This window comes from Amphiura filiformis, chromosome 15 (assembly GCF_039555335.1).
Source record: "Amphiura filiformis chromosome 15, Afil_fr2py, whole genome shotgun sequence".
NCBI classification, from domain to species: Eukaryota; Metazoa; Echinodermata; class Ophiuroidea; order Amphilepidida; family Amphiuridae; genus Amphiura; species Amphiura filiformis.
This window is the reverse complement of record NC_092642.1, coordinates 21,956,371-21,972,284: the sequence shown is the minus strand read 5'-3', so window position 1 is coordinate 21,972,284 and position 15,914 is coordinate 21,956,371. Positions and strand designations below refer to the sequence as shown.

Sequence of the window (15,914 nt, the reverse complement as noted above, 5' to 3'; positions counted from 1 at the left end):
AATATTTTTTTTGCAAATTTGACGTTTTGACCTCCTTAATGACCTTTGACCCCAATATAAAAAAACCCTCATATACACCGAGAAAATGCATTGTTACAGTTTAAATTTAAAAAATCTACTATGCTTAATTATGGAGATAAAAATTCTTGAAGTTATTTAGCTTAAAACCGGAAATGATCCCCTTAATGACCTTTGACCCCTTATCTGTGAACACCCTATAGACACCGACCAAAGTCAAGTCACATGATCTAAGCATGTCACCATCACATGTAATTTGTGGAAGAAGAAGCATTTTGAAGATATTTGGTTTTATACCGGAAATGACCCCTTAATGACCTTTGACCCCAAATCTGTGAACACCCTATAGACACTGGATATAGACGATGCATATGTGCAAGTGACGTCATTGTAGGATGTAACATGTAAGGGAAGAAGCATTTTGAAATTTGTTGCCAGAAGAAAGAAAGATCCGGTAGCATTTCAAGACCTAGCCGGTGTCCCGGCTAGGTAATGCCCGATTGCTGATGGACTGATGATCCATCATTAAACTCTTTAGAGTTGTTATCAAAGAACGAACAATTTGAGGCAATTTTTTTTTATCAAACTTTGAGCAATTTTCTCTTTTAACTCCTGTGGAGTTCCAAACAAAAAACGTTCTCAACATTATTCGCAAAATGTTAGAAAATGTTGCCGAAAAACGTTTAAATGTCGGGTTTTGTAAAGAGCATGTAAAATAACATTCAAAAACATTTTGACAACTTGCTGCAGAAATTATAACATAATGGTAAAAGTGTTGACAAAATACCTTTCAACTCTAAAAAAAAATAACTGACATTATGCTTGACAAAACCAAGTGAAATTTTAACTCACTACAATATTTCGTCCTATACGCATCGGAGGACTTCATCATCAGGTATGACTGATCTGGTCATCTGATCCACTTGAGACTGGTTTCCGGTGTTGTTTAACCTCTTTTCCAGTCTTTAAAAGTGGGTCATAAACGTGGCTTAGGAACTCTCTGTTCAAGGTCTTACTCACCCTTCTTATCTCCATGGCTTCTCGAACCTCTCTAGACCTCCTGTCGTGCTCCCGCCCAAGGATCTTTGATTCATCCCAATTTATTACATGGTTGGCCCGTGCAACATGATCAGATATTGCTGATTTAGTCTGTTCCTTTTCTGATAACTTGCGTTCTGAGCGGGTGTATTTTTGTTGGTGGCCTTATTGACTTCAGCTTTGTGTTCTGCCATTCTAGTTCCAAACATGCGCGAAGTTTCGCCAAAAAGACTGATCACAAATTTTGCATCCAATTTCGTAGATGCAATTTCCTGTTTTCTCCTTATCTCGTTTATCCATTGGGTGGACTAAAATGCGTCTAAGAGTTTGGTGGGGTTTCATGGCTGTATCTACCTTATGTTTTTGAAAATTCTTTGTATCCGCTCTGATAAGCCATTCACATAAGGGATAACCACCATACCTTTGCTTCGATCTTCAGTGGTCTTACTTTTCTTCGGGTTTGGTTTATTGGCGTTTTGGATTTTGTTTTGCATTTGATCTTTCACTTTGTCCATCGTCCATTTCGGGTAGCCACAGTTTTTAGGGCTGTACGTATATGCTCTTCTTCTTTGATTTTATCACCTGTTTCTGTGACGAAAGAGTTCATACGATCAAAAAGGGTTCTGATCACTCCCATTGCTCTGAACTAAAATCAAGGTACTGATCAGTATGGGCTTTCTGTAAACAAGCAGTTTTATGGATCCGTCGGGTTTTCTGATTATAAGAGTGTCCAAAAAAGGGATTTTGCCCTCTTTCTCTTCTTCGAAAGTGAATTTGATACTGTCTGTTTGATCAATAGTGTTAAGATGGTCAGATACTTCCTAAGCCACGTTTACGACCCACTTTTAAAGACTGGAAAAGAGGTTAAACAACACCGGAAACCAGTCTCAAGTGGATCAGATGACCAGATCAGTCATGCCTGATGAAGTCCTCCGATGCGTAGGACGAAATATTGTAGTGAGTTATAATTTCACTTGGTTTTGTCAAGCATAATGTCAGTTATTTTATTTAATCAACAAACCTGATGAACTTATTCAACGAACTCTAAAAAAGCTTTTCATGACCTTTATTATAACCCGACATTTAATGTTATTAAAACGATTTTTACCAAAAACCAAAACTTTAATCCGTTTAAAAAAAAAAGAGGAATAATTTGACATAGGTTTGGACAAAATTCAGAGGATGTTTAAAGACATTCCCACAACCCAATGGGGTTTCTGACCTTGTATGTCTGGCTTTTGTACACATATGGTACAGTTGATCATGCCTTGCATTGGAATTGTGTGCAAATATCTGGTGTTTTCATCCTATTATTTAACATTCATAACATCGAGACTTAGGAATAAAATTAATGCAGTGGGACAATATGAATGTTTCCTGTAAGAAAATCAAATATCAGTCCTAAGTCTCAACTATTAGCTCGTTGGCTGCAGTTTTAAAATGACCATTTTGTGTGTGTGGCAATGGGGACTTTGCCTTTAAAATTAGGTTATATTGATCAAATTTCCCAATCATAGTGCATTGTAGGAATGCCTTTAAGCCTCCTCTGGACAAAATTGGACCAGTGTTTAATTTTGACCCCTGTATAAACTTTGACCTTTGATATCTCGAATCGCCCAGGGGTTACAGATTTCAAAAATCTCATTTTGTACCGCCCATAGAACAATAATTATTAACAAAGCAAAAACTGCAACTGGTAAAACCAAGCTACCTTGTTCTGTCAACAACGGTGTTGTGCCGAAATCACGGGATTGCTGTATATTACTGTTAAATACTTTTTGTCTTTCTTCCTTGCAGATGACTCTAGCCGATATCCATTTCTACAACCAATATACCAACATAGCAACTATGCTCGGAAAGGACATTTTCGCCAAATTTCCCAAATTAAGTGGTTTAAGACGACGTGTTGGCCAAAATGATAAAATAAGTGACTGGGAAAAGAGACGTCCTGCGTCTATGTTTTAAGCTAAACGAAATCTCCCTATAGGTTAAATCCCTGGCGCATGGTAAACATCAGTTCTCATACATGGGAGTTGTTTAACTCTTTTAACATTTTAAGATATAGACAATTAAAATATTGCCTTCACAATACAAAGTATGGCCTATTCATGGTTGTTTGATACCATGTTAAACTACATCATTTTTAAGAAATGGTAAACACTGATGGCGCTATTGATCTTAAAGCATGTTTTCATCTCTAGAATGGGTATAATGGCATTAAAACATCAGAAAAAAGTAACAAATAGCAACAAATTTTTTAAAAGACTTTTTTTTGTCTTGAAATATTAGGAATAACTTGTATTATTTGGCTAAATTAAATTCAAAATATATGTAAATAGCGCCCTCAATTTGCACACAAATTTACAGTTTATAGAATAGAAAATACCACAAAAAGTAGAAAAAGATGAATAAGTTGGAAAAAAAATATAATGTTAAAAAGAGCTGGCAATATAATGTACATATTATTGTGATACCACCTGTTGGTATTTTCCAGGTCTAGAATTGGACATTTATAATGTTTTGTTTAATAAATGATCACATCAAACAACCGTGCCTTTCTCGGACCTCAATACACTGGACAGGGCTTTTTTGACACTAGTCAGTCGGGTCATGCCGTATATTTAATATCATCTGTTCATCTGAAAGAACTGCCGGCAGACATTTTATATTTACTGGTCACAAACTCAATGCGCAATCAAGAATGTGGTGGTATGTCTTGTGTAAGAGATTGACGTGTGGAAGAGTTGAATCAGGTGATGCACATTTTGTTGTCGTTTCAAAAAAATCTAAATGGCGAGAAATGAGGAACATTTGGTCGTTACTTTCCATGTGACAACCAAATAGCTGAGGTGTTAGTAGCTCAATATGCTAAGAAAACATTTGGACCGTTGCCCGTACAACTCGGTAAGTTCACACGTAAAGGAACCACACAATCCATCAATTGAAGCTTCTTTTTCTTTTTAACAAGAAAGGCAATTATTCTTTTAATCGACCTTTTCTTGTGTGCATCTGTGCTTAAAACAATATCAATTTATTATGTGCAACAATTGTAAGCAATTATAGAACTCGTAATCTATAACGTTATCTTGCACTTGACTTTGTTGGTAAATCCTATAACACTTTACTGGAAGGCTTGTAATGTCGTCACGCAGACTCACGCTGATACGCACATTGCGTATTTCACGGCTTTGAAATGCGCAATTCGTTACGTTAAATGACGACATCTGAGGTCTACCAGCAGAGGCTTATGGGATTAAATGACGACATCTCAGGTCTACCCGCAGAGGCTTATGGGATTTACCGAAAAGGTCAATTGAACAGGTTTCAATGTTCAAAACAAGTATATCAATTAATACATATACAATTGAATTTAAATGCAATAATTAAATATATTTCTTGGAAAAAATAGAAATAATACCCTTCTAATATTATATTATGATTCACTCAATTCTTGAATAATAATCCACGAGGCGTTTAACGAGGTGGAAGCTGTGCGTAGTTGCATTTATAAAAGAATCGTTTTTGTAGCCAAACCTGTTCATATGAGGCACTTATAATTTTATTAACCAGTTAGATATTTGAGTTAGCGAAATTGTCAAAAATTTGTAGATTGAGCACAAACTTTTTATTAAAACAATTAGGCTATTTTTCGAATTTAGCGAAAATATTTGTTTGCTTTTTACTTTAATCTCCAACCTACCCAGATAGCATGGCAATGGTGGCCCAAAGAAGGGCCAATGTTTGAGTTCAATTGGCCCAACATTGGCTGACAGTATTGGGCCAATCATGTTTTGCTCATGGGCCCAAGGTTGGCTCAATATTGGGCTTGGGCCAATGTTGGCCCCAGCTTGGCCCAAACCTTGTCACAGTTATTGAACCAACATTGGGCCTGTACCTATTTCTCATTGGCAAACAATTGGCTGCCAATGTTTTAACAATATGTAATTTTAGTATTGGGCCAATATTGATGCAATGGATTACTTTAATTATTGGATGTTATTGGCTCGGACGATATGTATCATCTCTTGCCCGCTTCACGGTAAGAGAGGAACACGACTCATCACCGTGGTGTTGAATAGCCATCAAGAGTATTTGATAGCATGGTGACACGTACTTTAGAAATTATCTTTAAAAGTATGGTCTTAGAATTGAAATTGCCGAAAATTCTTGTGTATTTTCTTTAAAATAAATAATCCGTGGTGTTAAATAGCGTTTGCCCTGCGTTTTATCATCCGTGGTTTTGTTTCCTATTATTTCAACTTAGTATAATATTTAGGATTTAAATAAGGTCTTCCAAACACTAGTACTCATCACAATAATTATTTATTACCATATTGTTACCCAATTTGTTACCGAAATTGGTGTGATAACCTATATTGGCTGCCAACATGATGCCAATGTAAAAATGGCCAATTGAAAGCCAAGATTGGCCCAATATTATATACTGATGTAATGCCAATCAAATGATATATAAAAGGCCAACATTAAACCAATGATTGGTTTATTATTGGCCCGAGATCAGCTGCCAATGAATGGTGAGCCAATATTGGCCCAATATTATATACTGATGTAATGCCAATACAACTTTTTGCCAATATTGGCCCAATAAGTATATGTTATCTGGGTATGGAATGTTGAATAGCTTTGAATTTCAGTTTTTATTCCAAGTTTTGCCATGCCAAATAGGCTACAGGTTATACATACTGCAAATAAATGTGGAATGTATCACTTTAAATTAGCTGTGCGTATGGGTTTTTCCCATTATGTCGCAATACAGTTTTCCCACTGGTTAAAAATAGTAACACACTTCTGTATTATCAGGCACGTTCATAAAACACCTGACGTCACATATCGTATACGATTTAGTCCGTGTAAAACGTAAGAAAATAAACTGGGGACGACAATATTGTCACGATATGCCAAATATGGACGGGTTTTTCCAGGCGGCGGATGACATGATCGAGCCGGCAACTTGTGAAACCGCCCGGTCGTATGGCATTTTCCAATATAGTCGGTTAGTTTTGTGGGGTTCATTATCGAACCCCAACGGTTTTAGCTTGTATTTATATTATTTATCAACATAGGCCTATTTGTTTGTGAGATTTCAAGCGTTTTAAAATTTCAAATTAATCCCATTCAATTACACGGTTGACGATGAAAATTTACTGAATTTAGAGAATGCAATACGGCCACCACCTGGGGTTTTCCGCGGCCTGTAAACACGTTCATATTAAACCAGGGAAATATAATCCAAACGGTGTATGTTTTACTTTCAGCTTTGATATGGGAGAGACGAATTATACTACATGTACCCGGGGCTTGCTTTTTAAATAAATAAAGCTAGGCCTATATGTCGAATATTATTTTGATAAAACTCTATTAGTAGCCTACGTGATTAACGGCATCGTGTGGTAAGTACGTGTATATCTAAATCGATGTTATGTGTTTTCAATATTTTTTGCACAGTCTTCTGAATATTTTTTGCTTGTTAAGGGCTGGGGTATGAACGTTTGGACAGTATTTATTTTGGGACATTAGAGCACATCAGACATATCGAATTGCATTCTGAATACGAAGAATGTCCTTCTGATATCAAATAATTTTGATTTTTGAAATTCGCAATTTAATACACATTTTATGGCAAATCATTATATTGATATTTTTGATATTTAACAGTACTCGAAGTAAACTTTACAAATCTGATGATTTATACTTAAAGTGTATGTAGGTGGGATGAAAAGCCGACGATCAATTGAAAATTTTGACCTTTCGTATTGGAGATATGGATTTTTTAAAAAAAAAACAAAAAAAAAAGAGGTCTTTTTGGGAAAAAAATCCATAGGTATCTTCAATATGAAAGGTCAAAATTTTCAATTGACCGTCGGCTTTTCCTCCCAGCTACATACACTTTAAGAATATATCATTAGATTTATATAATTTACTTCGAGGACTGTTATATATCAAAAATTTGAAAAATATTAAATTTTTATAATTTGTCATAACATTTGTATTATATTGTGATTTTCAAAAAATGAAAATTATTTCATATCAGAAAGACATGCTTCGTATTCAGAATGCAATTCGATAGGTCTGAGGTGCTCTCATGTCCCTCAAAAAATACTGTCGAAACGCAATAAACGCTCATTCTAGATCCCTTAAGGGGCTGTGCAATAATTTTGTGTTAAGTGGTAACTGGTGAGTTCTCAAAGTGATCTGCCAAAATCGCTTGCTCCCCCATTGACTTGCCAAAAACCTCCCCCATCTCTTTTTGACGTGCCCAAAATCTTTGACCCCATTATACACTAAGAATTTGGGGAACCCGAATTTAAACCCTTTAATTGTCTTTTCTTATAATGCGAGTGTAGCGAACAGGAAATGTTACATATTTGAACGTGTTCCTAATGTTTTCCTAAACCTTTTTAGGGTGTAGGGGCCTAATATAGAAATGGTGCCCAACATTTCTGTGCCAAAATCGCTTGCCCCCCCTTCGACCTGCCAAAATCGCCCTTTGACCTGCCAAAATGCTTGCCCCCCCATTTTGGCCTGCCAAAAATCTTTGCCTCCCCCCATAATTCACCTCCTGGGGTACACATAATTATTGTACCACCCTAACTGTTTGCATGTTTGATCACCGTTACAAGGATTAAACTGTTAAAGGGGTAGCTTTTCCCCCACTTACTCCAAACAAATTAAGATTTTATACCATTAAGAAACTATTAAGGACTAGGCCTATATACACTCTAAGAAAAAAGGGTTCTTCAAAGGTTCTTCAAAATAATATAGGGTTCGTTCACGAACCATATGCGCTTGAAGAACCTTCAAAGGTTCGTTAAAAGTCTCAATGGGGTTATCGCAGTGAAAATAAGGTTCTTCACAGCTTTAGGAACCGCCGTTTTACTTGAAAGGGGGTTCCTAGTGCACGTATTACATACTACTGAAACGCTATTTAACACTACGGATTTTATATTTTCAAGCAAATACACACAATATTTCAAAGAACCTTATTGTTAAGCTTCTTTGGAAAAACCATAGGAGCCATATATGGGGACAAACTCGAAGAACCTTTAAAGGTTCAAAAAAGTTCCGTTTTGATAGGGTTTTTCAAAGAACTCTTATCATGAAGGTTCTTTGAAGAACCGAAAGGTTCCATATACGGGACAAAATTGGAGAACCTTTAGAGGTTCAATAAAGAACCTTTGTGATTGTGTTCTTCAAAGAACGCTTGATGAATCAACTTCTTGTCCTCCCACAACTGTAAAATCGCTGGAGTGTGACCATTAATAAGGATTCGGTGGCTAATTTTGTAAGCCGTGTCAAACTTTGCGCGGAATCAATTATAAAAAAAATGGAGTAGCGTAGCGTAGCCGGGGGGATAATATTATTTCAGCATTTTGAGAGTAAAGAATAATATATTTGAAATTTGATGAGATGGAAATAGTACATTATGGGTTAAACTCAAAAATTGGTTTAATAATGTTAGGGTGATGGACCTCAAATACGAGGTACAAAACATCATGTGTTATAATCGGACTACTCACCTTTAATATAATTAATAAAATATTAATATCAATTCACACACAATGTCCTTCATAGATTACATTGTACTTTGAACTGTTTGCAAGCAAAATATTTATGAAGCACCTGGGACAGATCAACGACTCGTTGAGCTGGAAATAACGCTTTTATTAAAGTGAAATTAGTTTTTAGTTGCTACATGAATTCCGTAAACTGCAAATAAAATGTAATATTTAATTGCTGCTTTCTAAAAAGCTCTAAAACAATTCATATTACCAAGAACATTTTACAGTATACAATGGTATTTAGAGGCACTTGCTGGTAATGGGTGTAAAGAAAAACGCAATGTTTAATTTGGTGTAAGTTTCATGACTTAATATGTTGCTTCATAGGCATATGCGGTACAAATTTGCATTTTATCGGGCTTTGAAAACATGTTTTTTTACTTAATATAATACCGTAAAACCTCGTCTACAAGCATATAGAGTGTTTTGATGAAAGCTAAACTAATACGAAGCAGCCGTAAATATGCCAATACTTCAAACTCCATAATTTTATAATTTTGCCAATGGATGTCTTAAGGTTATACACAATTTTGCCATTTTCAGAAGCAAAATGGGATGCACGTAGCCCCCTTTAAACTTATCTATTTCTGGAAATAAATATCGGAGAGAGAAAACGCAAACTACGTCTAAAAGCTGAAAGTGTAAGGGTCATTATTATGCTTGAATTTTCCACTTGGCTCAAAATGAAATGTACTTTTCAAACATTTCAAATTTTTTTCAATATCCGGAGCATCAAGATTTTTGGGAACACGGCCATAATTTCTCATTGGAAGTGGCGATTTTGTTGGGAACTTCGACGCACATTACAAACAAGTCAATAAAAGAATGTGCATATTCATTCTTGATATTGGTTGTCTCGATTTTTTATGTAAGCTTAAAATGTTGGCCGAATTTGAAGTAAAATGGCCTCCACTTGTATGTCGTTTTGTAACCAGTAATAATAATTCCGTGCAAGATTTCATAGACAAAATTCTGACCTACATTATTTCTATAAACCCTCTTCTGCATGCAGGTGCTATTTAAATTTTCATTTCGATAGCAGAAAATTGAGATATTTGCTATTTTTCCGACTCGCTGCTGCCAAATTGTCTAGTTTCGCGATAAAAAGATACAGCGAAATCAATTTTTTTTCGAACCATTTCACCTCGTTTCGGCTTGTGCTTTGAAGTACAAACTTCAAAATTGATATAGTGATTCTATATTTCAAGCTGCGTCATACTGTGTTTTTCTTACCTCTGATTGTCGCTGCTCAAGGCCAAAATTCGAAATTTTTTGGACAGAAGTGACACTCTCATTTCTTTTTAAAACACGTTGTTTACGTACGACATTACGACGGGCTGTATTTGCCAAGTGGTGTTGCCGAGGGCAAGTGGTGTTGCCGAGTTTGGATTTTAAAATATTTAGGTATTTTCTAGCTTAAAATCCAGCGCCAATGCTGCGCTTGCAACAGGTAGATATTTAGAAATCCATTTAAGGTATGGGTATGGGTATGGAAATTGGGGATCCCAAAAATTGGCATATGCCTATATATAGGCTATATGCAAAGGGATGGGGTATTTTGGCAGGCCAAGGGGAGGGGCCACAAAAATTTGGCAGTCCAGGGGGTGCGGACAAGCGATTTTCGGCTGGCCGAGACGGGAGGCAAGCGATTTTTAGCGAGTCGCTTGGAAATTATATAATTAGTGGGCTAATACCGGTACTGATTGCACAGCCTTTCGAGAAAGCAATTTTTTGGCAAGCCGGGGCCGGGGGAGGGAATAAAATTAAATTTTGGCAGGTCGAAAGGAAGAATGACTTTACCTAGCACACATTAAAGGGGCATTTCGTGATCCACAGCCTCATACAACCCCATAGGCCTACGTCCTTTCTCACAAGTTAAGATTTTTATACCAGTCATCCTGCTCTGGCCACATGTTTAGGCATTTTCACGCAGATCAATTCATTAAGCAATGGAAAATATTGCCAAATTTGAATTTCGTTTTAAAAAGCCTACTCCCCATTAAAAAACCCACTAATTTTGGGGGATTAAAAAGTTCTGTAAAATGAAACAAAAGGCTGCCTCAATCCTAATTATTCATTTAATAGGCCAGGCCTTCATTTCTGAAAATAGCGGGAGCTCAGTTAGTCACTCTCCTATGTGTAGGCCTACTGAGGAGCTTGACAAGGAGCTCAATTATATAATATCAATATTCAACCATAGGATTTTCAAGAAGTGAGCAGCTCAATAAATGCCATTAGTAAAATTATTGGGCCTACGATTTTTATATTTTATTTGACTGTGATCCATTTTTCTATAGGCTATATACATGCCTACACTGTATATAGGCCTACCTTTAAAATTTCTAAAATTGGCGGAATTGAACAAGCTCTAAATTTCTCATCCAGCATAACCAAGGGCAACGGGGGGCGCCCCCTAGCTATAGCCATACCCGTAGTGGCGGAACCAGAATTTTTTCCGGGCATGGGGCCCGGGGGGAAGTGAATTTGAGACGGGGGCACTTATTGCACTTGAAATTGCCGCAAAAAGTGGAAAATTACATAATTGTGGGGATTTTGCCTAAAAACTGGATGAGAAAGAAAAAATATTGGGGAAATACTGCCCCCCTAGCGGCGCCACTGCATATCCATCCATGATGCTAGAATGACGGAAGTTCTGGCGCTGAAATTCAATTTCAATATCACGAGTTTTTATCAGGGATTTTACCAAGGGAAGGCGATAGTGTAGGATTTTGCTGATATACCAGGCAACACGAGAAAGGTGTGGCTAAATAAGGAGTGTTCATTATAAATATTTTCCATTATCATACTTTTGACGCCGAGAGCATAATTATTTGAAGCGTACATCGTGTCAGTCACATGGTCACATTATTTTCTGTTGAAAGAGAAACGCACATGTCTCTGATTAGCTCGGGGATTAGCTACTGCGCGCTGCGTGCTGGTCTGTTGTTGTCGAGTGGAAATGGGAAATTTATGAATGAACTTCCGCAACTTTGCAACATCATCACGCAGCGGCGTAGCTGTGATTTTTTCCAGGAGGGGCAAGACTGTAGGCCCTATGGGGCGGGGCCCAAATCCACCAAATTTCCCACTGGGGGCGGGGGCCCAAATAGACAATTTTTGCCAGGCTTATCATAATCGTATATGGTAGGCCTATTGAGCTGTATTGCATATCGTTTGGATTCCCCATCTCTCTGCCCCTCCTCTCACCCTCTCCTCTCTTTTTCCCTCTTTCCCCCCCCTTCCCCTCTTTTTTTCCTTGCCCTAGGGGGCGGGGGCCCAAATAGGCAATTTTGCAATTGCCCCCCCGGCAGCTACGCTACTGTCATCACGGTAGACATACGCGGTAGGCCTACAAGCAGGGCTGTCAACTCTCACGCATTGGCCGTGAGTCTCACGCATTGGGTCACTTTCTCACGGTCTCACGCCAAGGTAGTACAATCTCACGCCTAGGTAATAAATCTCACGCAAAAAGCTGGAAAATGAGTAAAATCTCATCGTCCTGAATAATTTGTTGCTCCTACCCCCCCCGCTTTCTTTTCACATTCCCGAGCGCCGTGGCTCAAATATTAATGGTTCAAAATGAACATTGGAGTCGGCAAATCCCGGTACGCCTAGCTCTTTATACAGACAAATATAGTAGCCTAGGCCTATCAAAATGTTGTATTTTTATATTTTCTGGTGGACTCGCGGAGAATATCATGTCATGTAGGTCCCGGCGCTGGGTTGGGGGGGTCTCAAGGCATTTTGGTAGGCCTACCCATGCTTGATTCCGGGAGGTTTTTAGCAGGCCCGACAATTTTTTTAAATAAAAACACCTCGGGCGGGTCTCTTCATAACATTTGTACCGCGGGGATCAAAGTCATCCAAATTTGGCCTAATTTGACGCTTTTTTAAGGGCACTTTTGCCAAAATGCGCCCAAAAGTTGGTCTTCGCTGTAAACCCACCCATCATAGTCGTTGAAAAGGTAGGCCTACCCCAAAACTGTGGCACATCCACGAACCCGAGGGAGAGACCTCCGCGGGTAAAAACACACCTCTAGCGGGACCAGATTTATAATTTAAAATAGGCCTACATTTTGGAAGCCAGTCATCACGACAAAACGGGCCATGGCAGTGTTAATGGTATTAACACTTTGATTTTAGGCTTAAATAACGAGTGTAGGCCTATAAATTACAAATTTGCACACACCTGGGGAACCTTCTCAAGCTGGTTTGGGTAAGGATGTGAGGCTGTGACTCCGAAAAACTACGGTACGATTTTAAACCAAATTTGAAAAAAACAGACCCAAAATTGTATCAACTTTTGGACTGAAAGTTTTCGCAAATTTTTACTTTTTCGAGAAAATTATTGAAAATACCCTTCTTGAACCGAATTTTCATGACACTGAGGGTCAATAAAATCATGGCTAAAAATACAACAGAGTCTAAACTAAATGGCTGAAAATGCACCCCAAATCTGCCGCACATCCCCACGACACATTTCGGCATAACTACACAATACCCACCACACCATGGGCACAGCCCCGAGCTGCTTCGAAGGGAATAGCCCCCTCAATTTGATATTTTCTTGTATTTTGACAAATAATCCCCTATAGTCACATCATAATTTCTTTTTACATTTTGGTTCTTGGACAAATGTCTTCAACGAAGCGCCATCTATCTAGTAGTTGGACAAATAATCCCCCTAGAGTCACGACGTGGCTTTTTGGATTCTGGTATTTGGACAAACAATTTCAGACAGAGAGGGCGTGTTGGTTGCAAACAGCCCGACGGTGTTGGTCGGCGTAGACGCAGTGTCTTCAACGAAGCGCCATCTATCTAGTAGTTGGACAAATAATCCCCCTACAGTCACGACATGGCTTTTGGGATTCTGGTATTTGGACAAATAATTTCAGACAGAGAGGGCGTGTTGGTTGAAAACAGCCCGACGGTGTTGGTCGGCGTAGACGCCGTTGAAAACTCATTATTTGAGTGCGTCCAAGGTTCCACACCATGGGCCATTAAACAAGTGCGTCCAAGTCCAAATAGGATATGCACGCAATTCTTGGTTTTATGTTGGCGCAGTCGGCGCAGACGTAGTTCTGAATTCAATAGAGGGCTTATTCTTGGTTTTATGTTGGCGCAGTCGGCGCAGACGTAGTCCTGAATTCGATAGAGGGCTTATTCTTGGTTTTATGTTGGCGCAGTCGGCGTAGACGTAGTTCTGAATTCGATATGGGGCTTTGAAAACAGCATGCTTCTTAACAGGACATAGACACACTTGCGTGTAGGTCTTGGTTTTATGTTGGCGCAGTCGGCGCAGACGTAGTTCTGAATTCGATAGAGGGCTTATAGGTCTTGGTTTTATGTTGGCGCAGTCGGCGTGGACATAGTTGAGAATTCGCAGTGTTCCGTAATTAATGGACACACTTGCGTGTAGGTATAGACCTCATAGTTGAGAACTCGCAGTGTTCCTTTCTTAAACACAAAGCACGACTAAACATAATGTATGAGGGAATGGCTCGTTCTAACAAGAAAGCCCGACTGCGCGTTGGGACGAGAGACCTTATTTTTTGTAGTATATTTCGAATCAATCGTGTCAAATTTTTAATTGAGTTGTAAAAACCATAAAAAGAGTCTCAATCAGTCACATTAATTTTTATGTATTTTGCTGTTTCTTGGTATAAGAAAATATGTAATAGTGCAATGCATCGCAACAAGACCAAAGTCATATAATTTGGATTCTATTATTTTCCCAATTTTAACGTGATAAAATGGACTTTACAATCCATACCCGATGCCCCCCTTTTTTTTTTTTTTAGTTGCAGCTACCCAATGAACCCCTGTCTTTGGTTGCGGCTACCCATAACCCCCTTTTTTCTATAATAGCATCATCAAAATGCAAATAAAAAATGCCGAAACTGTCCAATTTTGCTTCATTTGTCCAAAATTATGCCGAAAGTTTCAACATTTGGCTACATTTTCTCACAATTTTCTACCCGATGACCCTTTCTTTAAATCTTATATTCGATGACCCCTTTTTTATTTTGTTTGTACCCAATGACCCCTTAGTTTTAAAAATAACGCTTTGTACCCGATAGGCCCTATACTTCATGACTCCGGTAGGCACATACCCGTCACTTCCAAAATTGAGTGCCCCACTCCCCCCCAGGTCCAAGTTGCATATGGTATCCAAATGTGACTCAAAGACAGAGATATACACAATTATTGTTTCATTCTTGATGGTTTATTGATAGTAATAACAAAATATACTTACAAAATTGGATGCAAATATAAGTGAGATGCTTGTAGTCATACAGTTATAACAAGATTAGAATGTACACGAATTTGTTTGCCTTATTAAGAAATACAGAAAGGTGTACAATAGAGTTGATAATGGTAAGCATGGCTATGTGTCATTCATGTTAACTGTGTTTTCTTTTGAAAATATGCAAGCTTCATAAGCATGTAATTGAAGATTCCGCATGTTTTTAAGGTGATAATGATACTTTTTTGATAATTTTGGCTATGGAGCACGGGCCCAAAACGGGGAGGCTGTATTGCACGCCCCACGGCTGGTAGGCCTACCAGAGGATGATTTAAGCACTTCCCAGCAAGTCTTGCGGTTAGCATAGCTGTGGGGTGAACATGACACCACTGCCCGCCCACTGCATACACACGTACACGTGCATGGTTAAATTTGAATTTGGACAGATATATTACAATAAAAACACCTTCAAAAAGTTGGTCGATTTCACATTTTATATGTTATCTTATCTACAGAAGGTGTGATTTATCCTTCGTGCATACATCACTTTACATCTGAAATCGACCAACTAATAATGACACACGGGCAATTCTTAAACAACATCTTTTGCACAGATGGGATTTGAAAAATATAGTGGCAGTTGAAACTCTACTGATACACTTTTACAGTGCATGATGGGGCTTCCTTAAATCATCCTCTGGGCTGGTACGTTCAATCTCAGCCCATTGGGCCATTCCAGATAAAGAGTGCACAGGGGTATAGAGGGCGCTTATATATGCATGACTGAACACATCCCACAATGCACCCTGTCCAAATAAAATTACCATATCAAACAATGGGTTGAGCCAAGATAAACACTTGTTATGTAATCAAAATGAAACTTTGACCTTCGAGGTGAATATAAAGATCACTCTATAGTGTGTGAATACAGGCAAACACAATTGGCTGTGTGCTAATGTTGCATATTGTGTACAAGGCAAGGGTACGCTTTGGCAGTGACAATTCAACAGTCTGTTTTCTCGGATTTCTAC

General features: G+C 38.2%; 1 pseudogene; it reads right to left on the bottom strand.

Moving 5' to 3' along the window:
- Positions 1-5,084: 5,084 nt before the first annotated feature.
- On the bottom strand, positions 5,085-5,200 carry LOC140172261 (small nucleolar RNA U3; annotated as a pseudogene).
- Between the last annotated feature and the right edge of the window lie 10,714 nt (positions 5,201-15,914).